The sequence below is a fragment of the Canis lupus genome, chromosome 23 (genome assembly GCF_048164855.1).
Source record: "Canis lupus baileyi chromosome 23, mCanLup2.hap1, whole genome shotgun sequence".
NCBI lineage: Eukaryota > Metazoa > Chordata > Mammalia > Carnivora > Canidae > Canis > Canis lupus.
In genome coordinates this window covers 17,533,840-17,547,799 of record NC_132860.1, presented here as the reverse complement: position 1 = coordinate 17,547,799, position 13,960 = coordinate 17,533,840, and the positions used below count along the sequence as shown (strand labels likewise).

General features: G+C 34.1%; 1 protein-coding gene across 3 annotated transcripts in view; it reads right to left on the bottom strand.

The window, feature by feature from the left end:
• Nucleotides 1–13,960, bottom strand: part of SBF2 (SET binding factor 2) — a 453,884-nt gene that overhangs the window by 260,165 nt on the left and 179,759 nt on the right. The window lies entirely within an intron of this gene.

Below are 13,960 nucleotides of genomic sequence, written 5' to 3'. Positions count from 1 at the left end.
ATTTACTAAAATCCTACACCTAATGCCATACTTAATGATTAAGAAGCTACAAGTTTTCTCACTAAGGTAATAACAAAGCAACGATGTCCCCTATCACCACAACTCTTCAAAATTGCAATTAGACAATCCCCCCAAAAGGAAATAAAAGGTATATGGATTGCAAAGAAAAAAATATAACTGTCTGTTCACAAATGACATGATTGTCTATGTAGAAAATCTGAAGGGATCAACAAAAAAGACTCTTGAAAGTAATAAACAATTATAGCAAGGTTCGAGGATACAAGGTTCATATATAAAACTCAACTGCTTTCCTACATACCAACAAGAACTGTTGTTTAAAATTAAAAATATATTACTATTTACATTAGAACCTTCCCCAAGTATTTAACCTTAAATACTTAGTTTAAATTTAACAAAATTTCTATAAAATCTACCCAAGGAAAACTATAAAACTTTAATAAAAGTACTCAAAGAAGAAGTAAATAGAGAGAGAAATATTCTATATTCATGAACAGGAAGATTAAATATTGTCAAGTATCAGTTCTTCCAAATGTGATCTATATAGTTCAGTGCAATCCCAATCAACATCTCAGCAACTTACTTTGTGGATAATGATAAACTAATTTTATAGTTTAGATGGAGGGAAAAAAGATCCAGAAGAGCCAACATAACACTGAAGAAAACAGGCAAAAGATCTTAACAGATACCTCACTAAAGAAGATACACAGAAAAAAAATAAGCATATGATAAGACGTTCAACATCTTATGTCATTACAGAATTGCAAATTAAAACGAGATATTGTCACATTGTCTATTAGAATGGCCAAAATCCAAAATATTGGCAATGCCAAATGCTAACAAAGATGGTGAATAACAGGAATTATCATTCATTACTGTAGGAATGCAAAACAGACAACCATGCTGGAAGATAGTATGATAGTTTCTTACAAAACTAAGCATATTCTTAGTATACAATCCAGCAATTCTGTTCCTTGGTATTTACCCAAAGGAGTTAAAAACATATGTTCACACAAAACTTGTACATGGATGTTTATAGCAGCTTTATTCATAATTGCCAAAACTTGGAAGCAACCAAGATGTTCTTCAGTAGGTGAATGGATAAACTGTGGCACATTTAAGATAATGGAATATTATTTAGTGCTAAAAAGAAACAAACTATCAAGCCATGAAAAGGCATGGAAGAACCTTATATGCATATTACTAAATGAAAGACTTCAATCCAAAAGGGTTTCACGTGGTGTAGTTCCAACTACATGACATTCTGAGAAATGAGAAACTATGGAAACAGCAAAAAGATTAATGGTTATCTGAAACTGAGGGCATTGCAGAGACATGAACAGGCAAAATACAGAGGATTTTCAGGGCATGGAACCTATATAATAAATACTATATGCACAATATGGTATAATTGTATAATACTATATAATGGTCGATACATGCCGTTCTACGTTTGTCAAAACCTACAGAATGTATAACACCAAGAGTGAATGTTTTTTTTTTTTTATAAATTTTATTTATTTATTCATTCATGAGAGACACAGAGAGAGAGAGAGAGAGAGGCAGAGACACAGGCAGAGGGAGAAACAGGCTCCATGTAGGGAGCCCGACATGGGACTCGATCCTAGGTCTCCAAGATCATGCCCTAGGCTGAAGGCGGTGCTAAACCGCTGAGCCACCGGGGCTGCCCCCAAGAGTGAATGTTAATGTACATTATGGACTTTGAGTAATAATGATATGTCAACCAAGGGAGGTTCATCAATTGTTAACAAATGTACCACTGTGGCTGGGATATTGATAGTGTGGGAGGCCGTGTGTTTTGGGAACCGGGAGTATATAGGAACTCTTAGTTTCTGCTCACTTTTGCTGTGTATCTAAAACTGCTCTTCCTAGTGTCTGTGTGTGTGTGTGTGTGTGTGTGTGTATGCTGTAAAAAGTGAAGTCCATTTTCAAAAATCTGAAGAAAATAAGATATCTTGATTAGTAGTATTGTTCAAGAGATGGAACAAAAATAGAAATGAGCTCACCAATACAGCAGCTCTCTGTACCAGATTATCTTCTGTTATTCTGCTCAATAACTTGTAACCTTGAGCAATTTATTTAATCCTTCAGTACCTCAGTTTCCTTGTCTATAAAAGATAGACCATTAACCACCTGCTAGTGTGCTTGGGAAGTCTACATAAATTAACACATGCAAAGTGCTGAGAATAGCCCCTGGCATATAATCCAGTGAAGTAAACATTACCCCATATGATCCAACTTTAGCTACTGTCATCATATCTATAACATTTTCTTTCTCCTTCTGTTTCTTCCAAAACCTGCCCTTGCCCCTCCTTTCATTGTCTCATTGCCTCCTTGACTGAGTCTAATGAGACATCAGAAAGGGAGATCTGGATAATTTCTTACATTTGGAGAGAGACAGTAATCATGTTCAAAGCTTCTCTACCAAAATAGAAATTCTACCAGACTCTTTTTTCATAAGTAGATTTCACCAGAATTTTTTAAAATGGCATAAAAAGCTTAAAATACACTAATTAGCAAGTAAGTGAAAACATGTTTCTTTACATTTTATTTTGAAATAGCTATTCAACAAATATTTATTGAGTACTTGAGTATCATTTATTCTTTGAATACTTCTCTGTAACTTCCTAGTATCTCCAGCACCTTCTACACTCAACAATCAAGAAGTTCCTTTCCTGTGTTCCAAAACCATTTTATACATATTTATTATAATAACAACAACATTTTCTTATATATTTCCCTTGAACTTATTAGCTATTCTACTAATCTGGTACAGAAAAGTTGACTTGTCATTTTCTTTATGTGTACGTTTCTCATAAACACATAACACATTCTCCTCAACAATTATCTATCCAAGTGCTTGTGGCCGTGATAAGTATTTTAAATTTTAGAATAGCAAGCCTCAAAGAGTGGTGCATAAAAGCCACAGAAGTCCCAGTGGTAAAAATTATTTTTATAATAATACTAAGAATTAATGGTTTCTTTCACCTTGTTGACATTTACATTGACAGTGCTAAAGTCATGGCAGTTAGCACTGCTGGCACCTTAACAGAAATGAATGCAGCAAGCGCCAAATTATACTTGTAGTCATTGTATTCTTCACACAGTTGCATGTTTGCAATTAAAAAAAGAAAATCAGTTTCAGTTTAAAATGTCTTTAAAGAAGCAATACATAGTTTAATTTCATTATAACTTGACCCTTGAGTATATAACTTTTTAAATATTGTTTCAAATAATACATATAAAGCACTCTTGCTGCATATTAGAAGCATTACAGTTGTTCAGAGAAAAGCTGCTTGTGTAATTATTTAAGTTATGAGTTAAACTAGCTGCCTTTTTTTTTCAAGAACACCATTTTTACTAGAAAGAATAAATGATAGACAAATATACAGACTTATGTATTTAGCAGACATTTTCTCAAAACAAAGTAAGCCTATCATTTTAAGATAAGGATCTGAGAGACTATGTGTTACCAATGATAAATGAGCGTTCAAGCACAATCATGAGACTCCTAGCTTTTGTATTTCTGATGAATGTGACAATAACATTAACTAGTATAATATTTAAAATATTATATATTAATATGTATCAATATTTGAAGATCTGCATAACTCATTGATTCCATATTTGCAAAATGACCAATGTATGTTATAAAATCATGCATAGATTAAAAACCCATTCAAAGTGTTAAGTATACCGACAGACTTTAATGTAACAGTACGAAAAAAAAATGTAACAGTATGAAAAGTTCATTGATACGCTTACAGATTTCATATTACAACTAATTTTTAAGAAATTACCACTTGAGTTTTGATACAATGATATTCAAATAAGAATTTCCATAATTATCTGAAAAAGTTATTTTTTTTAAATTTTTTATTTATTTATGATAGTCACAGAGAGAGAGAGAGAGAGAGGCAGAGACACAGGCAGAGGGAGAAGCAGGCTCCATGCACCAGGAGCCCGATGTGGGATTCGATCCCGGGTCTCCAGGATCGCACCCTGGGCCAAAGGCAGGCGCCAAACCGCTGTGCCACCCAGGGATCCCTGAAAAAGTTATTAAAATATTCCTCTTTTCGCCAAATATATATTTGTGAGACCTGATTTTCTTACTATACTTTAATCAAAACAACTTATTGCAAGAGCTTGATGTAAAGGTGGGTATGAGGGGATCTCTGGGTGGCTCAGTGGTTTGGCGCCTGCCTTTGGCCCAGGGCCCGATCCTGAAGTCCTAGGATCGAGTCCCATGTCGGGCTCCTGGCATGAAGCCTGCTTCTCCCTCTGCCTGTGTCTCTGCCTCTCTCTCTCTCTATCATGAATAAATAAATAAAATCTTTAAAAAAAAAAAAAAAAAAGGTGGGTAAGAGAATCCAGTTGTCTTTTAGTAAGCTAATATCAATGATATTTCCAAAAATATAAAATAATACCACTGTTTTCCCTATTTTTTGTTTTGGAAACTACAGTTCTTTCTTCATAAAAAAATATACTATTTAATATGTGAAGGCTTATTCTTCTTTTAAATGAATCATTTTAAATTTCCTAGTTATAATTTCTAATGCATAAATGAATAAACTACATAAACAAAACTCTTTGGGGATACTCAATAATTTGTAACAGTATAAAGTGTGAGACCCAAAAGCATGAGACCTGCTATTTTAGTGAAATAAGTATTAACATTTAACTAACATTGGCTTAAGCTACTTGAATAGCAGAAAGAGATAATTCTTGGTAGAACTAGGGAGTTTTAATCAGGTTACATCAAAACTAAGAGGTGTCTTTCAAAACCTTCTTAACTTGGGCAGCCCAGGTGGCTCAGTGGTTTAGCGCCACCTTCAGCCCAGGGCGTGATCCTGGAGACCGTGAATCTAGTCCCATGTCAGGCTCCCAGCATGGAGCCTGCTTCTCCCTCCGCCTGTGTCTCTGCCTCTCTGTGTATTCTCATGAATAAATAAATAAAATCTTTAAAATAAAAAAAAAAACCTTCTTATTCTTTCTCAACAAACTTCTGTCCAGAATTATGTACATTTTTTTTTAAAGATTTTATTTATTTGAGAGAGAGAGAGAGTGAATAGGAGAGCACAGCTAGGGGAGGAATGGAGGGAGAGGAAGGGGCAAACTCCCCCACTGAAAAGGGAGCCTGATGTGGGGCTCCAATCCTAAAACCTTGGGATCAGGATCTGAGCTGAAAGCAGATGGTTAACTGATTGAACCACCCAGGTGCTCAGGTACATCATATTCTAAAATGAGTTCACAATCAAGAAAGAGACATCTGAGCCTGAATCATGGATGGATTCCATTTGCTCAACAAACAACTCTTCTGACCAAACAAATATGTTCTATGAATTAATAACAAATAATACCATTCTCTTGGAGTTCTGTAATTCATTATTAGCCGTTCATTAGGCTTGGCAAATGGCATTAAAACCTATTCACTACAGAATAACTACATATTTTTGCAAAACTTAAACGAAACTATAGGTTTTCAATGAGGATTAAGCTAAATCTTTTTATGTTATTTCTAATTCTATCAAATATAATGACTTCTCAATTCAAAGATACCAGTCATAGAACAGAGTTCACAAATAACTTTCATAAGCAAGTAGGTCTATCACTTAAATGAACAAATATTTTGCAGCTTAAAACTAGAAAAAGCAACTTTTACTGTGTCCACTTTTTCCAAATACTATATATATATATATACATATACTGAATATAATAAAAATATTATAGAATAACCAAAAACATCCATAGTATTATTGTGATTAATTTGAATAATCTCTCAAAAGTGAAATATTATAGAAGGTTCTCTGAAAAAGACCTTCATCCACATCTGAATATTTCCAAGACCTTCATCCACATCTAAAAATTTACAACTTACTGGGAACTATAATTTAAAAAATTAATCAATGTCTCTTTTAAAAAGTAAAGCTTATAAGAAAATTTCTTCCTTTAACAGATAATAATAAATACAAAACATCCAGAAGGAGAATATTAAAGTTTGGGTAGTTAAGTAAAGTTTAGTTACTTAAAATGGGTTCATTGTTTACATTATAAAAGGAATTCCATTAAATTCTGATAAGACAAAAAGTATTAACAATAAAACTTCTGAGAAATTCCAAGGATCGCTTTTCAGATCAATAAGTACTTAATATGACCACAATTAAGATAGTAGTGGTGAGTTATGGCAGGCCTGGTCAGATTTTTTACTAAATTTTGCACAAGGAAGCTGTCAAAATAGTCCACTAGACACTGGTTATACATGAGATCTCTTATTTCACACATGAAATTACAGCAATAGAGGAATTTATTTTATATTATGCATTTAAATAGGGGCATGTGGGCGACTTAGTCAAGTGTCAGACTCTTGATTTCAGCTCAGGTCATGATCTCAGGGCTGTGAGATCAAGCCCCGTCTTGGGCTCTGCGCTGGGAATGGGCCTGCTTAAAATTCTCTCTCTCCTTCTCTCTCTCTGAACCTCTTCCCCTAAAAATAAAAAAACCATACATTTCATAGGAGATTTCAAATGAATGAAATGAAATATTCAAATGAGTATGCAAATATTCAGAAAATAAAAAATAGCTCACACAATTGAGTTTACAAAAATGTTTTCTCAAAGGATTTTAAATTTCAAGAATTTTAAAGGGTTTTCAAGGTTTCAATTTTCAAACGCTTTAAATTAAAAGAAATTTAATCTCCAGTTAAAATGTCTACTTTCCAAATTTACTTTATCATAAGATTAAGTAATAATGGAATTTGGAGTATGAAGAGATGATCCCACTGTTTAATGAGAAGTATTCCTCATAGGATTTGGATTAAAATACAATATTCAAATCTTAAATGAGTGTACTGAAGAAGTTATAAACAATGAGGGAATGGACACTACAATTCTTGAACCTGAGCTCCAGTAACATTTCTGACAGGAATGTGAGAAAATGTTTAGACAGCTGGAAACAGACTAGTAAAAGATAGTACTCACTAAAGATAGTAAGCAAAATGATAAGCATTAAACAAACAGGATAAAATCAGGATTTTGTTCTCCCCAGTGTCTTTACTGGCAAACAGGAAAAAAAATGCTATCACAGGTGCAAAATCTAAACTGTTTAGAACTGACTGCCATAACGGACTGGCCATCATTTTGTCCTCCTTTTTTTAAGTCACTGAGGAAACCCAGCTATTTAGAGTGATATTATAAAAGAAAATACTATATAAATTGACAATTAATATTGTTTTCATACATGGGGATTCCTTTTCAGGATGTTATCGGTCTTTGTTTCCCTCCAGTTTTCTTTCAGACCTTAGCATAACCTGGAAACAAATGATACTTCAAGGTTGTAAAGTTAGAACTGATAGACATTGCTAGTGGTTGGTTGAATATCCGCCTTCAGCTCAGGGTACGATCTTGGGATCCTGGGATAGAGTTCTGCATCTCCCTCTGCCTATGTCTCTGCCTCTCTCTCTGAGTCTCTCATGAATAAATAAATAAATAAATAAAACCTTTAAAATAAATACATAAAATAAAATAAAATTGTAATAAAAAATACAAACAGCAAAGTAATGTGAAAGGAGATAAAAGGTTTAAAATGTTAAGAATTTGGAAGCTGGAAAACTGGTTTTCACTACAAATTGCTGGAAAAGATAATGAATGGGAGGTACCAGGTATGTATGCATGTCACCAAATAGGCAACACCAAAACAAAAAAAGAGCCCCTATTTAAATGCATAAAGAGACCATAAAGAATGTAATGAGACACAGAAAATTTCAAACATTGGAGAATAAAAAAGCGATCTAAGGGATCCCTGGGTGGCACAGCGGTTTGGCACCTGCCTTTGGCCCAGGGCGCGATCCTGGAGACGCAGGATCGAATCCCACGTCGGGCTCCCAGTGCATGGAGCCTGCTTCTCCCTCTGCCTGTGTCTCTGCCTCTCTCTCTCTCTCTCTCTCTCTGTGTGACTATCATAAATAAATAAATAATTTAAAAAAAAAGCGATCAAAACATTAAGCAGAGGAGCTTATATATCAGAAAACATTTACAAAGCAAGAGAAATATAATAAAATTTTAAAATAAAGAAACCATAACACTAGTCGGTGTTCAAAAGGGACAAACAAATGGAAAATGAGAGAGAAGGAAATTGGATCACTGCAGGAGTTCTAATTCCTGGGTAACAGGAAATTTAAAAAGAATACATCCAAAGGAAAAATTTATAAAAAATACCCCCAAAACAAAACAAAACAAAAAACAATACAACCCTCTTCTTTACAAAAAGGCCAGAACCTGGGGCTCTTGGGTGGCTCAGTGGTTGAGGGTCTGCCTTTGGCTCAGGTCATGATCCCAGGGTCCTGGGATGGAGTCCCGCATCAGGGTCCCCACAGGGAGGCTGCTTCTCCCTCTGCCTATGTCTCTTCCTCTCTCTGTATCTTTCATGAATAGATAAATAAAATCTTAAAAAAAAAAAAAAAAAAAAGGCCAGAACCTTAGGACAAGACTACATTTTTCAATGCCTATCATAATTAATTAATGCTTTTTATTTTTTAAAAAAGATTTTATTACTCAGAGAGGAGAGAGAGAGCCAGAGACACAGGCAGAGGGAGACAGGCAGAGGGAGAAGCAGGCTCCATGCAGGGAGCCCGACATGGGACTCAATCTGGGGTCTCCAGGATCACACTCTGGGCTGAAGGCAGCGCTATACCTCTGAGCCACCTTGGCTGCCCTAATTAATGCTTTTTAAAACTCATTAATTTTAGCAAATCATCACAAAGTTTCAATATATAAAAGAGTAAGAAAAGATCCTAAAGAGGGACGCCTGGGTTGCTCAGCAGTTGAGTGCCTGCCTTCCGTCCAGGGTGTGATCCCAGGGCCCAGGTTCAAGTCCCGCACCAGGCTCCCCCATGAGGAACCTGCTTTTTCCTCTTCATAGGTCTTTGCCTCTCTCTGTGTGTCTCCCATGAATAAATAAATAAAATCTTAAAAAATAAAAAAATCCTAAAGGGAAAACAATAAGGAGAAAGAGAAAAAAACAGGTTTATATATTTTAAAACAGATCAAAGATCAAAATAGTAACAGAAACCTATTAATTAATCACATTAATAGATATAATCAGAAACACAATAAAATTAACTCCATAATTTAAAATATAGGACATAATTCAACACCCATTCTTAAATAATATCAATGGTAATGGAACTCATTAAATAAATTATATAATGAGTCCCATTACCATTGATATCATTTATTAGACACTAATTAGCAGAAGCAATCACAAAGAAAGAAATTAAAGATAAAAACAGGCAGCCCTGGTGGCTCTGCAGTTTAGCGCTGCCTTCAGCCCAGGACCTGATTCTGGAGATACCAGATCGAGTCCCATGTCAGGCTCTCTACATGGGACCTGCTTCTCCTTCTGCCTGTGTCTCTGACCCTCTCTCTCTGTGTGTCTCTTATAAATAATTAAAAAAAATCTTAAATAAATAAATAAACAAACAAACAAACAATGGAAGGTAAAATTATTATTTCCCAATACATGATCATATAACCTGGAAAACTGAAGAGTGTCAACTAAAAAACTACCATGAAAATGATGGAATACAATAAAATAAATGAATATAAAATTAATAAAGAAAGAGGACTCTCATTTTTTGGCCGAGATTACCCTGAAGACTGAAATACCTTAAAAAGCTGGACAAAATATATGAAATAATAGTTTGCAAGACACTGAATATAAGGTAATAAAGGACAAAAATCCCTGAAAGGAGGAAACAATGTGAGCTCGACTATTGGCCCTGCATTCTGTCTTGAGAGAATTTATAGGCCATGGTATTGGAAGAAGGATACAAAGGTAGAGCTGAGAGGACTCCCTAGATGAGACAGAGCAGAGACTCTCTGGAGACAGAACACCAAAGAGGAGGGAGCTGCACAGAGAAAGAATGGGGGAAGTCTGTAGAGCTCCTCTTAAGAAGTCAGCAGGGTCAGCAGGGTAGTGATCAGTGCATGTGTCTAAAGAAATTACCTGAGGATGGCAGGACAGCCATCTGCAAAGTTTAGAAAAAAACAATGCCCGCTGCTTAAGCATGACTCGGAGAAGTGCCCATTCCCATTATCCAGACTGGAAAAATTCATAATTCTCAAGAGCTTGGATAGAGTACACAGAAAAGTCTTGCCACTGTAGTGGAAATAATTAGTCCTGAGCTAGATCTGCTCAGAATTCACATAACAAATCATAAAAGCGATACCTAAAAAGATCAAATTGTTTACAAGAAATTTAACTGTATCTCAGGAGCTCAAGAGGATTTAAAATATCTACCACCCAATAAGATAAAATTCATGATGTCAGGCATCCTATTAAACATTAACAGGTATGCAAAGAGGGAAACAAAACCCTTAACAAGGAGAATAATCAAACAAAACTGACCTAGGACTGACAGAGATATTAGAATGAGCAGAAAAGACAGAAAGTTGTAACTGTCACATGTTGAAAAAGTTAAATGGAAACATGAAAAATATAAAAGACTCAAACTTCTAAAAAGGAAAATCACAATGAGTTAAAAAATATACTGGATAGGATTCCAAACATAATAAATGTTACAGAAGGAAAGATTAGTAAACTTGATTTGACAGGAATAAAAATAATCTAAAGTGAAATACAGAGAAATTCCCAACTGGCTTAGTCGGAAGAGTATATAACTCTTGGTCTCAAGGTGTGAGTTTAAGCCCTGTGTTGGGTATAGAGGAAAGAAAGAAAAGAGAAAAGAGAAAAGAGAAGAAAAGAGAAAAGAGAAAGAAAAAGAAAAAGAAAAAAAAGAAAAAGAAAAAGAAGAGAGAAAAGAAAAAAGAAAAAAGAAAAGAAAGAAAAGAAAGAAAGAAAAGAAAAGAAAAGAAAAGAAAAGAAAAGAGAAAAGAAAAGAAAAGAAAAGAAAAGAAAAGAAAAGAAAAGAAAAGAAAAGAAAAGAAAAGAAAGAGAAAAGAAAAGAAAATCCTCCAAAATAAAATGAACATCAGTGAGTTCTGGGACAACTTCAAACAGCCTATCATATAAGTAATCAGAATCAAGGCAGTGTAGAGGACGAACAGAAAAAATTACTTGAAAAAATAATGGACAAAAAATAATACCAGGTGAAACTATGGATCTATACAAAACAATGAAGACCACTATCAGTGGTAACTACATAGGTAAATACAAAAGATTTTTTTGTATTATTTAAATCTCTTATTAGCAAAATAACACTGTAGTATGGGGTTTAAAGTATATAGAAAATTAAAATGGGGGCACCTAGCTGGCTCAGTCAGTGGAGCATGTGACTCTTGATCTTGGGACTGTGAGTTTGAGCCCCACTTGGATGTAGAAGTTACTTAAAATGAAAACTAAAAAAAAAAAAAGTAAAATGGATGTCAACAACTGCACAAGTCAGAGGGGGAAAATGGAAGAGTACAGTGGTATTATATGGTTCACATATCACAGGAAAAGTGATATAGTAGAGTATGTTAAGCTAAATGTGCCATAAGATAAAGATGTATAAGCCCCAAAAATGAAAAAATAAAAGTTAGAAATAATAATCCAACAAAATAAATAAAATGAAATACCCAAGAAAAATAATCTAAAAGAAAGCAGAAAATAAAGGACAAGAAAAGACCAATGAAATGAATGTAACACAAAGAACAAAATAATATACTCAATCCTAAATATATTAATAATCACATTAAATGGCAGAGGCATTGTGCCTGGATAAAAAAGCAAGACTTGGGGCACCTTGATGGTTCAGTCAGTTGAGAGTCCAACTCTTGGTTTCAGCTCAGGTCACGATCTCAAGGTCATGGGATCAAGCCCTACATTAGGCTCTGCACTCAGCATAAAGTCTGCTAGAAAGTCTTTCCCTCTTCTTCTCTTTCCCACTCTGCTCCTCCCTACTTTCTCTACCTCTCATTCATAAATAAATACATACATACATGATTGAATGACTGGATGAATAAATAAATATAAGACTCAATTACATGCTACCTACAAGAAACCCTTTAATTACAAAGTTTCAAAGATGTTAAAAGGAAAAGGACTAGGAAACTATATCTTATGTTAACATTAATCAAAACAAGGCTGGCATAGTTAAATTAATATCATGTAGATTGCAGAACAAAGAATATTAACAAAAATGACATTTTATGATATACGGGCCAATTCATCAAGGGGGCATAAAATCCTAAATATTTGTGTCCTAAGTAAAGATCTTCAAAATACATAAAGCAAATCTAACAGAATTGCAATAAATGAATAAATAAATAAATGAGACAAATTTCCTCTACTCAAAAATTTCAAAATCTTTCTCCATAATTGATAGAATAGACAAAAAAAAAGTAAAGATGTAGAAGATTTGAAAAATACTATCAACCAACTTGACCTAACTGATGTTTATATAACACTCTATACAATAGCAGCAATACACATTCTTTTCAAGCATACTTGGAACATTTGTCAAGACAGAGTATATCCTGGGCCATAAAATAAGTTGCAATAAATTTAAGAGGCTTCAAATCATAAGAAGCACATTCCCATATCACAAGAGAATTAAATTAGAAATCAAAAACAGATCTCTGGAAAATCTACGATACTTGGAAACTAACACATTTCAAAACAACTCATGGGTCGAAGAAGAAATCAAAAGGAAATTATAAGGTATGTGGAACTAAATGAGAACGAAAAGACCACCTTTCAGAATTTGTAGGTTGCTACTAAATCAGGACTTCAGGAGAAAGTTATATATGGTACTTAAAGTAGAAAATAAGGTCTCAATGATCGTCACATCTACTTAAGAATTAGATAAAAAAGAAAACTAAATTCAAAGTAAATTAAAAAAGGCAATAATAGGGATCAGATCAAAACAAAAATCAACAAAACAGAGAACACACACAATAGAAAACGATAATGATCAAAAAACTTGATTAACTTTCAGCCAGATTTATCACAAAAAAAAGACACAAATTGCCAGTATCAGGAATAAGATATGACATCATTAGAGATTATAAATATTAAAAGGATTATGAAGGAATATTATGAATAACTTTGTGCAAATAAACTTGACAATGAGATGAAATAGACACATTCTCTAAATAATGCAAATGACCTGAGCTCACTCATGAAAAAACAAAAAACCCAAATAACTCATATTTATTAGAGAAATTGGAATTATAGTTAAAAACCTTTCCATGAAGAAAACTACAGTCTCAGATGACTTTACTGGTGAATTCTACTAAACATTTAAGGAATCAATAATAGTAATAATAATTCTACACAAAATCTTCCAAAAATTGAAAGGGACAAAGTACTTCCCAACTTCATCCTATGAGGCTGGTATATCCCTGATACCAAAACCTGGCAAAGAACACATGAACACAGTGGCAAAAAAAAAATTTTTAAATATATTTTATTGCTTATTTATCTTAGAGAGAGAGCGCGCACGTAGGAGTGAGGGGCAGAGGGAGAGGGACAAGCAGACCTCCTGCCAAACAAGAGCCCTGAAGTCATAACCCAAGCCAAAGGCAGATGCTTAACTGACTGAGCCACCCAGGTGCCCCGCAAAAATTATTTTAAAATGTTTTTCAGCAAACTGAATTCAACAGTATAGTAAAAGGCTAATAATATAAAATGGCCAAGAGGAATTTATCCCAGGAATACAGGGTTTGTTTACATTTGAAAAGCAACAACAAATACGATGTAACTCATCATATAAAAACCTTTACATAAGAAAATATAACTAAAAAAGAAAAATGATATGATCATTTTAATAGAAGCAGAAAAAGCATTTGACAAAATTCAGCATCATTTCTGTTAAAAACTGTAAGTACACAAAGGACACTTGGGTAGCTCACTGGTTGGCTGAGCTTCTGCCTTTGGCTCAGGTTGTGATCCTGGGATCCTAGGACCAAGTTCCATATTAGGC